The 14224-nt window shown below is 42.3% G+C and overlaps 1 protein-coding gene across 1 annotated transcript in view; it reads left to right on the top strand.

Moving 5' to 3' along the window:
- The window catches only part of LOC120063363 (netrin receptor UNC5D-like), a 280363-nt gene that overhangs the window by 195737 nt on the left and 70402 nt on the right, over positions 1–14224 (top strand). The window lies entirely within an intron of this gene.

Here is a 14224-nt window from a genome sequence, read left to right as displayed (position 1 = left end):
TTCAGAAACTCCTTCGGTCAGCAATGATGTCGAGGCAAGCTAATAAGTCGCTCGGAATTGGATACATTTTGCATCATTGTGGCTGAGACCACTTAGATAAGCCTGTGCCTGGCACTTTGGGAGAGGCTGAGATTGTCTCCTAGCTCGGCTCTCTGGAACATTACTTGCATAAGGGAAACGTGACACTGGAGTTACTGCTCTGCTCTCAACTTGGCTCTCCATCTCACTTCTCTCTCCAAATTTTTTCAGGCACACATTTTCAAGTGAGGCTCTTAAGTGAGTTGCTTTGAAAACCCACTGCATTTGGGGATTTTATTCTCATTCAAATCAGATATCTATGGACATTGCAAATGTGCTGAAGCAAAGAGCAAGTCAATACTCTTAATTTTACGTTTAAGATTAAGTTTCAGAGGTAGTTTTGAATTTTCACTTCATAAGGGGTTTCATTAAAGAATACATCCAACTCCAGTCATTGAGGTAACCAAGCACATTAGGAATAGAAGGAGAAGTATAAAATTCTATATTCCTATACACCACAAGAATAATAATACAGCCTACTCATGCCACTTTTATTTTTGTTTGATCTGCCATCTGTTGGAATTATTTTTAGCATTTTAGCACCGCAGCAGAGGTTAGGGAAGTTAACAAAGTCAAAAAATGTGTGAGAGAATAATTGACTGTGGTTTTCTATTTTTTCATCATAACACATTTACTCTTGTATTAAAGAAGTAATGAATATTTGAATGAGGAGTATGAATATGGGTTAGATGTATAACGTTTCAAATCATTTGGACTGGAGCCAACATCAGATAACCTTGAATAGGATCATCTGAAAGGAAAGTGAAATGAACAGCCAAACTATAAACCACCACACTTAATTTATGGAAATAAAAGAAAATGTCTTAATGTGAAATGAAACGCATTGAACAGTCTCAGAAATGGGAACCCAGGCCATGACACAAAATACTGAACAATTTCAGGGTTGCGTCCCAAATGGCACCCCATTCCCTAGTGGTACTACTTTTGACCAGGGCCCATGGTACACTACATAGGGTATCATCTGGGACGCACAAGATGAATATTCCAAGTGTTTCAAATGTAATTATTCATAATTGGAGAAATAAAATCACATTTTAAATCACAGAGAAAAGAACACTGGCGTGCTGCTGGGTGATTATTTGTACTACATGCTACCTCCATTACTACTTTTGACTAATTTAGCCAATTGAAGTGAAAAGGAACAAAAAGCACTAAAACAGCTTGTTAAACACTTAGTGCATTTCCATTGTGGCAAACAAATATATTACATTCCACATGTAATTGCCTTCCTTTCCTGTTAGTTTCTTCCAAAATACACAGACTTTACTATTGCCATCAAAGTAATTGTAAATGGGTGATACTATTGATTCACTGTAACTCATTTCAGTGAATATGCAACTTTTTGCTACAAAACCATTCCACATTCAGCCTTATGTGCTCGCTTTGAGGCAAGCAACACTGAACCATGCATGAGAGCACCAGCTGTTCCCGCCCACTTTGATCTTGCTCTCCGATGTCTAAATGACTATCGCCCCGTAGCACTCACATCTGTAGCCATGAAATGCTTTGAAATGCTGGCCATGGCACTCATCAACATCATCCCAGACACCCTGGACCGACTACAATTCACATACCGCCCTAACAGATCCACAGATGACGCAATCTCTATTGCATTCCACACAGCCTTCTCCCACCTGAACAAGAGGAACAACTATGTGAGAATGCTGTTCATTGATTACAGCTGTGTTCAACAACATAGCGCTCTCCAAGCTCATCACTAAACTCAGGACCCTGGGAATAAACACCTCCCTCTGCAACTGGATCTTGGACTACCAAAACATTTCTGCAGAACTGAAGGTCCCCAAGAACACAGCGGCCTCCATCATTCTTAAATGGAAGAACTTTGCAACCACAAAGACTCTTCCTAGAGCTTGCCGCCTGGCTAAACTGAACAATCGGGGTTGAAGGGCTTTGGTCAGGGAGGTGACCAAGAACCCTCTGACAGAGCTCCAGAGTTCCTCTGTGGCGATGGGAGAACCGTACAGAAGAACAACCATTTTTTGCAGCTCTCCACCAATCAGGCCTTTATGGTGGAGTAGCCAGAATGAAGCCACTCCTCAATAAAAGGCACATGACAACCCACTTGGAGTTTGCCAAAAGGCACCGAATGACTCTCTGTGACCATGAGGAACAAGATTCTCTGGTCTGATGAAATCAAGATTGATCTCTTTGGCTTGAATGTAAAGTGTCATGTCTGGAGGAAACCTGGCACCATCCCTCCAGGGAAGCATGGTGCTGATAGCCTCATGCTGTGGGGATGTTTTTCAGTGGCAAGGACTGGGAGACTAGTCAGGATCGAGGGAAAGATGAACGGAGCAAAGTACAGAGAGATCCTTGATGAAAAACTGCTCCAGAGCGCTCAGGACCTCAGGCTGGGTTAAAGTTCACCTTCCAACAGGACAACGATGCTAAGCACACAGCTAATACAATGTAGGAGTGGCTTTGGGACAAGCCTCTGAATGTCCTTGAGAGGCCCAGCCAGAGCCCGGACTTGAACACGATCGAACATCTCTGGAGAGACATTAAAATAGCTGTGCAGTGACGCTCTCCATCCAACCTGACAGAGCTTGAGAGGATCTGCAGAGAAGAATGGGAGAAACTCCCCAAATACACAGGTGTGCCAATGTTGTACCCAAGAAGACTTGAGGCTGTAATCGCTGCCAAAGGTGCTTCAACAAAGTACTGAGTAAAGGCTCTGAATACTTATGTAAATGTGATATTTCAGTTTATTTTTAATACATTTGTAAAACTGTCTAAAAAAACTATTTTTGCTTTGTCATTATGGGGTATTGTGTGTAGATTAATGAGGGGGAAAAATCATCCATTTTAGAATAAGGCTGTAACGTAACAAAATGTGGAAAAGGTCAAGAGATCTGAATACTTTCCGAATGCACTGTATATACACTACATTACTAAAAGTATGTGGACACCTGCTCGTCGAACATCTAATTCCAAAATCATCGGCATTAATCTGGAGTTGGTCCTCTCTTTGCTGCTATAACAGCCTCCACTGTTCTGGGAAGACTTTCCACTAGACTTTGGAACATTGCTGCAGGGACTTGCTGCCATTCAGCCACGAGCATTAGTGAAGTCGGCACTGATGTTGGGCGATTAGGCCTGGCTCACAGTTCGCGGTTTCAATTAATCCCAAAGGAGTTCGATGGGGTTGAGGTCCGGGCTCTGTGCAGGCCAGTCAAGTTCTTCCACACCAATCTGAACAAACCATTTCTGTATGGACGTCGCTTTGTGCATGGGGGCATTGTCATGCTGAAACAGGAAAGGGTCTTTGACGAACTGACTTCTTGATAAGGTGGCATTGCGCACTAGCGACTCCTGTGGCGGGCCGGGCGCAGTGCATGCTGACCAGGTCGCCAGGTGTATGGTGTTTCCTCTGACACATTGGTGTGGCTGGCTTCTGGGTTGGATGTGCGTTGTGTCAAGAAGCAGTGCGGCTAGGTTTGGTTGTGTTTCGGAGAACGCATGGCTGTCGACCTTCGCCTCTCCCGAGTCCGTACGGGAGTTGCAGCAATGAGACAAGACTGTAACTACTACCAATTGGTTACCACAAAATTGGGGAGAAAAAAGGGGGTAACATTTTTTTTTAAATATATATATATATTTTTTAATTGTCTATGGAGCAATGTTCCAACAAGTAAGCATGCCTGTGTGCTCGATTACTTTTGTGTGTATATGTATGTATGTATGTATGTGTGTGTGTGTGTGTGTGTGTGTGTGTGTGTGTGTGTGTGTGTGTGTGTGTGTGTGTGTGTGTGTGTGTGTGTGTGTGTGTGTGTGTGTGTGTGTGTGGTGTTATATAGTGGCCATATCTACCTCAATTACCAAGTTATTGTTACTCATTGTGTATTTATTCCTTGTGTTATTATTTTTCTATTCTGTCAACAACAACAAAAATCTCTCTACATTTTTGGGAAGGGCCCGTAAGTAAGCATCTCTGTTAGTCTACACCTGTTGTTTATGAAGCATGTGACAAATACAATTTGATTTGATTATTTGATTTGATTATGTGCCCTCATGCTTCTTTCCAATTCCCTAGCTTTGCTCCCTCTGTTAATTCCGCACAGGTCAGAGCAAGCTCTCCAAGAGAAAATTATGAGTTTCGTTATTAAGCCAAGCAATTACATTCCCCAATGTGGTCGGGCAGTGCAGTAAAGAGCTCAATTTTCTTTCCTAAGATAAGACAGATCTGGGTGGAATAGTATTGTGGTGCTGCCACGTTGCTCAGGGGAGGAGAGGCGGCATTTGGGAAGCAACAGGAAGGTGGGCTGGCTACACAACCGTGCTTTGTCTTCCCTATCTTTTTTGATTAACCCTCCTGAGTGGCAAACACATTAGCGGTGGAGATAGCTCTGACACAGCCCTCCCCTCCCCTGTCTGCATGTATGTCTGGTTCACACAGATATGAACACACAGAGGCATGCAAAGTTCAAAGCCTTTGATTCGGCTCAATCTGTGTGTGCGTCTTCATGCGTGTGTGGGTGCGTCTTTGTGCGTGTGTGTGTGCGGGTGCGTCTTTGTGCATGTGTGTGTACATCTCTGTTCGTAAACCTCGGGGTGGATTACTAACACACTTGGCATTGGCTACTGACTCGGTGTTCAGTGGGGCTACATGGCATCTCCCAGTCCCTGGGGCTCATCTGTCATAGTTGTTTAATTCATGTAATTGTCTTGATGAGATACACAGGAATTTAAAAAATTATCCCACCCACACTGTCACAAGCTCCACCACGTGTATCTATAGGCCTTCCATGGCTCCTCAGCACAGTTGGCTGAAGGGGAGCACTACTAACTCTGTTTGCGTCCCAGATAGCACCCTATTGCCTATGTAATGCACTACTTTTGACTAGGGCCCATAAGGGTCTAGTCAAAAGCAGTGAGCTATATAGGTAAAAGGGTGCCGTTTGAACGCAGCCTGTGATTCCCTCAGAGAATCAGCCATGACACGATGCATCAGCATTTCTATGCTTCTACCTGTTAAGCTATAGTAGGTTCCCAGGATAGTAGGGAAGGGACAAAGACACAGCCATACACTAGAGCCCCTAGAATGTGAGTGTCACCTAGAAAAGAAAGCTGCACACTCTCATGGCTCCAATGCAATACATTTAATCTAACAACATTTTCACAGCTATGCTGCCGATTTGTCACCCACTTATATGTCTCAGATTTGTATCTTTATTCGGCATGATGACAGCTGATCTTCCTGGGGTCCAAAGACATTACAAACATAAGACTTTACAAGATGTTACTGTCACCCACCCATGTCTCAGTGTCCTCTCCGCTCTGCTCCAGGAGATCAGAGGTCCTCCCACGTCCCCACAGACACACATGGCCTCGGCCTGGAACCCGGTTCTCCATCAAGCCTGTGACACTGATGGCCACCTCCTAATTGAAACAAATGTGCCAATTAGGCAATTCATCTCTCACATCCTCCGCCACACACTTACAGGGCTAATTTGTATTTGTCCCCGCCACACTTTCTTTTTTCTTCTCCTTCCGTTTCTGCCGGGTGGATCTTTTCATCATTACCCTAAGGATGTTAGCAGTGGCAGGCGACAGCCCGGTAATGTAGAGCAGGTCCTACAGCTCAGTGAGGGCTGGGCGGATTGTGCCACGCATTAATTGCCTCTTTCAACTCACAAATTTCCCCTGATGAAATTGAAATAAATACATAAAGAGGGAAACACTCCTCTGCCACCGCTACCGCCGGCTCTCTTCCAGTGACAGATTGTTTTAATCATGAAACATTAGAGTCAATCCCCAGTCTTTTCCTCCCCTTATCTTCCTACTTTAGTACATTAACTGCTTGCCTCTGATGTCATCTTACTAAAGGGTATCTTTTAATTGCGCCTTGGAATCTGGAATCCATTGAAGGGGATTTCCAAGTCTTGTTTAAAGTGAAGGGAAACAAGGCTTCAGCTATTCCTAGTTCTCCTGTTTCTAGGTCATAAAGTATGGTACTCATTGACGTCAGATAGGTTGTACATCAGAGTAGATCTGTGGAGGAGAATACAATAGGCCTATCTATGAAATATGATTGTGTGTGTGTATAAATATGTGCGTGCAGTGCAATACACTGTGTGCTAGATATTAGGAACACCTGCTCTTTCCATGATATAGACTGACCATGTGAATCCAGGTGAAGCTATGATCCCTTGTTGATATCACTTGTTAAATCCACTTCAATCAATGTAGATTTGTATTTGAATTTATTATGGATCCCCATTAGCCAAGGCAGAAGCTACTCTTCCTGGGGCAGTAAAATTAAGACAGTTATACATTTTTAAAACATTGCAATACATTCATAACAGATTTCACAACATATTACGTGTGTGCCCTCAGGCCTCTACTCTTCTACCACATATCTATAACACAAAATCCATGTGTAAATGTGTGTATAGTGCGTATGTTATTGTGTGTTTGTATGCATGTGTCTATTGTCTTGTCTTTGGCATCATTAAACTGAAGACTGTTAGTTTATCAAATCAATTATTACGTGATTAACTAATCAGGTAAATGTAATTAACTAGGAAGTCGGGGCACCAAGGAAAATATTCAGATTACAAAGTTATAATTTTCCTAATATAACTTTCAGATATTTTAATATCTGATCAATTAGTCTTCTAATTAATGAGTTATTCTTTACCTCACGTTAGTCTCATTCCAAACGTCGAAAATTGTTGGTTATCTGCATGAACCCAGTCTTCACTATGAGTCATCCATAAATCAATTGTCTCAATCATTTATTTATTAACTAACTAAATAATCACAGAAATGCTCAAACAAACAAACAAAGTAGATATGGTTACAAGGAAATGATAGGGGATGTGCCATAGTGGGCTAAACCGGCATCGCGGCTTGGTAGACAAAGAGACTGAGAAGGGCGCGAAAGATACTACAAAGTTGATAATTATAACCATTGAAATGCTAATCCTTTGCACATGAACGCTCACTCATTCGGGAATAATTGCAATCAATATATATATATATATATTTACACTCATTGTGTCATCGTGATCTCTGTTGGAAGTTCATTCGCCCCTCTCTCTGCATCCCTGGATTCTTTGGTTAGAATGGCTACTTCAGAGTAACATTCAGAAATGTTGTTATGGAATAGATGTTTCGGTGGTTGTCGGCCTTCGCATTCAATGGTATAGAATTCCTTGTTGCAGACTAGTAATTAGTATCAATGATTTGCTCTTATTCTGTCGAATCGATAGTCTCAGAGTTTAACCACGTGGTATGGTTAAAAGATTCAGCAATCTACTCAAACCTTAGCCCTCTTGTGGTAATCGAGGTAAGCTGGTCTGGTCTCAAACCTTAGCCCTCTTGTGGTAATCGAGGTAAGCTGGTCTGGTCTCAAACCTTAGCCCTCTCGTGGTAATCGAGGTAAGCTGGTCTGAAAGGAATTCCTTCCTGTGGGGGTTATATTCTTAACAGTAGAAAGGGGCTGTCCCATGACGCCAGATCAATGTCTGTGCTGATGGGGCGGGCCAATGATTTAGTTAAACTTTAAAGGGAATTGGAGTTTCCTTCATTAAACAGTTTAACTTCTCTAGGGTAGGGGGCAGCCTTTTCACGTTTGGATGAAAAGCATACCCAAATTCAACTGCCAGTTACTCATCCCCAGGAGATAAGATATGCATATTATTCTAAAACGGTTTGAATCATGTCTGAGTATAACAGAACTTATTTAGCAGGCGAAACCCCAAGGACAAACCATTCAGATTTTTTTTTTTTTGAGGTCACTGTCTTTTCAATGAGGTTTCATTGGGAAACCAGATTTCTAAGCGAATTGCTTGCAGTTCCTACGGCTTCCACTAGATGTCAACAGTCTAGAGAAATAGGTTGAGGTTATTGCTTTGTGTAATGAAGAAATACGGCCATCTTGAAGTCGAGGCACTCCAGGTGTCCTGGACATGCGCTTCAATCAAACAGAAGGCATGCTACATATCGTTTTAATCCTGTATTGAACCCATATCATCCCGTCTTCAATTTTATCGATTATTAATGTTAAAAAATACCTAAAGTTGTATTACATAAGTAGTTTAACATTTTTGGGCAAAGTTTACAGGTAACCTTTGAGATATTTTGTCGTCACATTTGAGCAAGTTGGAACCGGTGTTTTTCTGGATCAAACGCGCCAAATAAATGGACATTTTGGATATATATCGACGGAATTAATCGAACAAAAGGACCATTTGTGATGTTTATGGGACATATTGGAGTGCCAACAACAGAAGCTCGTCAATGGTAAGGCATGAATTTTATTTTTATTTCTGCGTTTTGTGTCGCGCCTGCAGGGTTGAAATGTTTTCTCTCTTTTGTTTACTATGGTGCTATGCTCAGATAATAGCATCGTATGCTTTCGCTGAAAAGCCTATTTGAATTCTGACATGTTGGCTGGATTCACAACCAGTGTAGCTTTAATTTTGTATCTTTCATGTGTGATTTAATGAAAGTTTGATTTTATAGTCATTTTCATAGTAATTAATTTTAATTTGGCGCTCTGCATTTTCTCAGGCTTTTTGCCAAGTGATACAGTAGCGTCTTGCCTAAACTCAGATATTTGGATATAAATATAAACTTTACCGAACAAAAAATACATGTATTGTGTAACATGAAGTCCTATGAGTGTCATCTGATGAAGATTATCAAAGGTTAGTGATTAATTTTATCTCTATTTCTGCTTTTTGTTACTGCTTTCTTTAGCTGGAAAAATGGCTGTCTTTTTCTGTGACTTGGCTCATACCTAACATAATCGTTTGGTGTGCTTTCGTCGTAAAACCTTTTTGAAATCGGACACTTTGGCTGGATTTACAACAAGTGTAGCTTTAAAATGGTGTAAAATACTTGTATGTTTGAGGAATTTAAATTATGGGATTTCTGTTGTTTTGAATTTGGCGCCCTGCAGTTTCACTGGCTGTTGACGAGGTGGGACGCTACCGTCCCACATACCCTAGAGAGGTTAAAATCGCATAACATAATTTCACAAATAGTTTCATCTTTACTCATTCATTTTATACAACAATTAGATGCAAGCCTCATAACCGAGACTCTTGTATAAACATAGTTATGCTAATGTGGCTGTATTGTCTCTCATGAGTATCACAAAATTGTACAAAACGGACCAGTTCGTAGCTGGATTCTTCCCCGACCGTGTACACCTTCTCCAAAACATGGACATTGTTCAGTTCTCAAGTTCTGTAAAGTGGAAGAGGTTCCTTTGTTCTCCTGTGAACCTCACTCCCTCTCTACTCTGGCCATGAGGAGAGAACTCCTCTAGGAATTTATGACCTGCCTACCAGAGCCTGGGTGTAGGGGGAAGAGAGAGAGGTGGTGAGAGAGAGAGAGGGGGATGGTGCTCGCTGTACCCAAAGAGGGCCACGTCATGACACTATGTTTGTGTTGCTTTACAGTCCCCGCTGTTCCATAAGGTGTATTTTTATCTGTTTTTTAAATCAAATTTTACTGCTGGCATGAGTTACTTGATGTGGAAAAGAGTTTCATGTAGTCATTGCGCTATGTGGTACTGTGCGCCTCCCATAGTCTGTTCTAGACTTGGGGACCTTGCCACCCATTCCTCTTGTGGGGTATGCATGGGAGTCCGAGCTGTGCGCCAGTAGTTCAAACAGGCAGCTCTGTGCATTCAACATGTCAATACCTCTCATAAATAAAAATAGTGATGAAGTCAATCTCTCCTCCACTTTGAGCCAGGAGAGATTGACATGCATATCATTAATGTTAGCTCTCAGTGTACATCCAAGGGCCAGCCATGCTCTGTTCTGAGCCAATTGCAATTTTCCTAAGTCCATTTGTGTTGCACCTGACCACAGGACTGAACAGTAGTCCAGTTCCGACAAAACTAGGGCCTGTTGGACCTGGCTTGCTGATAGTGCTGTTAAGAATGCAGAGCAGCGCTTTATTATAGACAGACTTCTCCCCATCCTAGCTAGTGTTATAAATTGATACAACTTATTTATATATTTTTTACCTTTATTTAATTAGACAAGTCAGTTAAGAACAAATTCGTCTTTACAATGCCGGCCTACACCGGCCAAACCTGGACGACGCTGTGCCAATTGTGCACCGCACTATGGGACTCCCAATCACAGCCAGTTGTGATACAGCCTGGATTCGAACCAGGGTGTCTGTAGTGATGCCTCTAGCACTGAGATGCAGTGCCTTAGACCGCTGCACCAAATATGTGTTAACCATGACAGTTTACAATCCAGGGTTACTCCATGCAGTTTAGTCTCCTCAACTTGCTCAATTTCCAGATTATTCATTGCAAGATTGATTTGAGGTTCAGGGATTAGTGAATGATTTGTCCCAATTACATTGCTTAGATTTTTTCTTATTTAGGACTAACTTATTCCTTGCCACCCATTCTGAAACTAATTACTGTCATTTCAGTCGCTGTGGTAGCTGACGAGTGTAGTGTTGAGTCATTTGCATACATGGACACACTGGCTTTATTCAAAGCCTGTCGTTAGTAAAGATTGAGAAAGGGGCCTAGACAGCTGCCCTGTGGAATTCCTGAGTCTACCTGGATTTTGTTGTAGAGGCTTCAATTAAAGAACACCCCCTGTTTTCTGTTAGACAGGTAACTCTTTATCCACAATATAGCAGGGGGTGTAAAGCCAGAACACAAGTTTTTCCCAGCAACAGACTATGATCTATAATGTCAAAAGCCGCATTGAAGTCTAACAAAACAGCCCCCACAATCTTTTTATCATCAATTTCTCTCAGCCAATCATCAGTCATTTGTGTAAGTGCTGTGCTTGTTGAATGTCCTCACCTACATCGATGCTGAAAGTCTGTTGTCAATTTGTTTACTGTAAAATAGCATAGTATCTGGTCAAACACAATTTTCCCCAAAAGTTTACTAAGGGTTGTTAACCTGTTATGGCTGCAAGGGGCAGTATTGAGTAGCCAGTTAAATCGTGCCCATTTCAAACGGCCTCGTACTCAATTCTTGCTCGTACAATATGCATATTATTATTACTATTGGATAGAAAACACTCTCTAGTTTCTAAAACCGTTTGAATTATTTCTCTGAGTGAAACAGAACTCATTCTGCAGCACATTTCCTGACCAGGAAGTGGAATGTCAGAAATCAATGCTCTGTTCAACTTCCTGCCTATACATGGGCATGATACGTAAGAGTCTACGTACACTTCATACACCTTCCCCTGGTTGTCAAGAGGCGGTGAGAGAAGAAATTTCGTGTTTATCTTGGTCTGAGGTGGAATAAAAGCTCTTTGTTTGACGTGACCGTCCATATCCTGTTTCTGGAGCGCGCGAAAGAGGACATGGATTTGCCTTCTGTTTAGCTGTCGTTATGAACGACTAACATCTCCGGGATAGATTTTATTTGATACATGTGACCATATCATCGTAAAGTATGTTTTTTCAATATAGTTTCATCAGATTATTGAAAAAATTTCGGGAGTTTTGCCGTGTTCCGTTCTCTGACTTTGTTGACGTTGGAGAACTTTGTGTCACTTTGTGTCGCTTCCTAAAACGAGAGGGAAAATGAAGGTTCTAAATCCAAACACCGACTGTTCTGGACAAAGGACACCTTGTCCAACATTCTGATGAAAGATCAGCAAAAGTAAGAAACATTTTATGATGCTATTTCATATATCTGTCGAACTGTGTACTAGTCGTGGGCGGCCAACGTTTTGGCTACTCTAAGCTATATCGAAGCTGCATAACGTAATGAAGTTATTTTTAGAATTCTAACACTGTGATTTCATTAATAACTAATGGATCTATCATTTCCTATACAACATGTATTTTTTAGTTATGTTTATGAATAGCTATTTGGTCAGAATATGTGTGTCAGAAAAAGTGTCAGTAAAATATCCGAACGTTGTGGGAAATAGTAGCTACGTTAGCATAATGGGTAACCACTGATTTCAGCTCTAAATATGCACATTTTTGAACAAAACATAAGTGTATGTATAACCTGATGTTATAGGACTGTCATCTGAGGAAGAAAATCAAGGTTAGTCAAAAATTATATATCTTTTGCCTGTTTGTTACGATCGCTTACTTTTGCTACTGGGAAATTGCTTGTGTTTTTGGCTATTGTGGCTACGCTAATATAACGCTATATTGTGTTTTCGCTGTAAAACACTTGATAAATCGGAAATATTGTCTGGAATCACAAGATGCCTGTCTTTCAATTGCTGTACACTATGTATTTTTCAGAAATGTTTTATGATGAGTAATTAGGTATTTGACGTTGGTGTCTGTAAATATTATGGCTGCTTTCGGTGCAATTTCTGATTGTAGCTGAAATGTAAACTATGATTTATACCTGAAATATGCAAATTTTTCGAACAAAACATATGCTATACAATAAATATGTTATCAGACTGTCATCTGATGAAGTTGTTTCTTGGTTAGTGGCTATTTATATCTTTATTTGGTCGAATTTGTGATAGCTACTGATGGAGTAAAAACCTGATGGAGTAAGAAAAGTGGTGTCTTTTGCTAACGTGGTTAGCTAATAGATTTACATATTTTGTCTTCCCTGTAAAACATTTTAAAAATCGGACATGTTGGCTTGATTCACAAGATGTGTACCTTTCATATGCTGTATTGGACTTGTTAATGTGTGAAAGTTAAATATTTAAAAAATATATATTTTGAATTTCGCGCCCTGCACTTTGAGCTGGCTGTTGTCATAAGTGTACCGGTGTCGGGCTTGCACGCCAAACAGGTTAACAGGCTGATTGGTCGGCTATTTGAGGCAGTTAAGGGGGCTTTACTATTCTTAGGTAGAGGAATAACTTTTGCTTCCCTTCAGGCCTGAGGTTATACACTTTTTATTACACTTAAATTGAAGATGTGGCAATATCGTCCGCTATTATCCTCAGTAATTTTCCATCTTAAGTTTTCAGACACCGGGGGTTTCGCTTTGTCAAGCCCTGATCTGTTTCACTTGTCCTTGTGATTGTCTCCACCCCTCTCCAGGTGTCGCCCATCTTCCCCATTATCCCCTGTGTATTTATACCTGTGTTCTCTGTTTGTCTGTTGCCAGTTTATCAAGTCAACCAACGTTTTGTCTCAGCTCCTGCTTTTCCCCAGTCTCTCTTTTTCTCGCCCTCCTGGTTTTGACCCTTGCCTGTCCAGACTCTGAGCTGGAGCCTACGAACGGGCCATGGCTGACCCAGCAGACTTGCACCAGCTCCGCAAGGCCTTCTCCTCCCAAGGAGCTACCATTGGTTAGGCACGAGGAGTTGCTTCGTGGTCTGATGGAAGGGTTCCAGGCCTTGGCCTAACGTCACAACCTATCTTTGGACACATTGCGGGAGCAATTCCGTGGGTTGCCTACTAGGCAGCCTACCACGACGGTATCCTCCCAGCCCCTCAGTAACCCGGCTGGTAGCAGCGCCGTCACACCGGTTTTCCGGGAACCTCGCTTACCTCCCCCAGAGCGCTACAATGGAGATTCCAAAACCTGCCGGGCCTTTCTCTCCCAGTGCTCCCTCGTTTTCGAGCTGCAGCCTTCGTCGTTCGCATCAGACTGCTCGAGGATAGCGTACATCATTACGCTGATGTCCGGGAGGGAACTCGCCTGGGCGGCCAAGGCGTTGTGGGAGCAACAATCCACCATCTGCCTCAGTCTGGAGGTATTTGTGGTGGAGGTGAGAAGTTTTCAAAGCTCCGGTGTCTGGGAGAGAGGCTGCCCAGAGGTTATTCCAGCTTCGGCAGGACTCCTTAAGTGTGGCAGACTATGCAGTGGATTTCCGCACGCTAGCAGCGGAGGGTGCCTGGAGCCCGGAAGCGCTGTCCGACACATTCCTGCATGGAGTATCGGAGGAAGTAAAGGATGAGCTTGCAGCACGGGAACTACCGGTGGAGCTCGACTCACTCATTTGGTTTGACCATCCGGATCGATGGATGGCTACGGGAACGTAGGAGGGAGAAGAGGTCTGATAGCAGTCCCAATCGCTCACTAAAGGATCCCACCTTGTATCTGATGGACTCTGGAAGTCCCCGGTGTCTATGTCCCCGAGAGGATCTGAGCTTACCCGAGTTGCTCCAAGAGCCTCTAAAGATTGCCGATGTACCTTTCCCGAGCCGATGTAGCTCA

Source organism: Salvelinus namaycush, chromosome 18, assembly GCF_016432855.1.
Source record: "Salvelinus namaycush isolate Seneca chromosome 18, SaNama_1.0, whole genome shotgun sequence".
Classification (NCBI taxonomy): domain Eukaryota; kingdom Metazoa; phylum Chordata; class Actinopteri; order Salmoniformes; family Salmonidae; genus Salvelinus; species Salvelinus namaycush.
The sequence above is the reverse complement of the archived record's forward strand: the minus strand, read 5'-3'. Positions and strand labels throughout refer to the sequence as shown.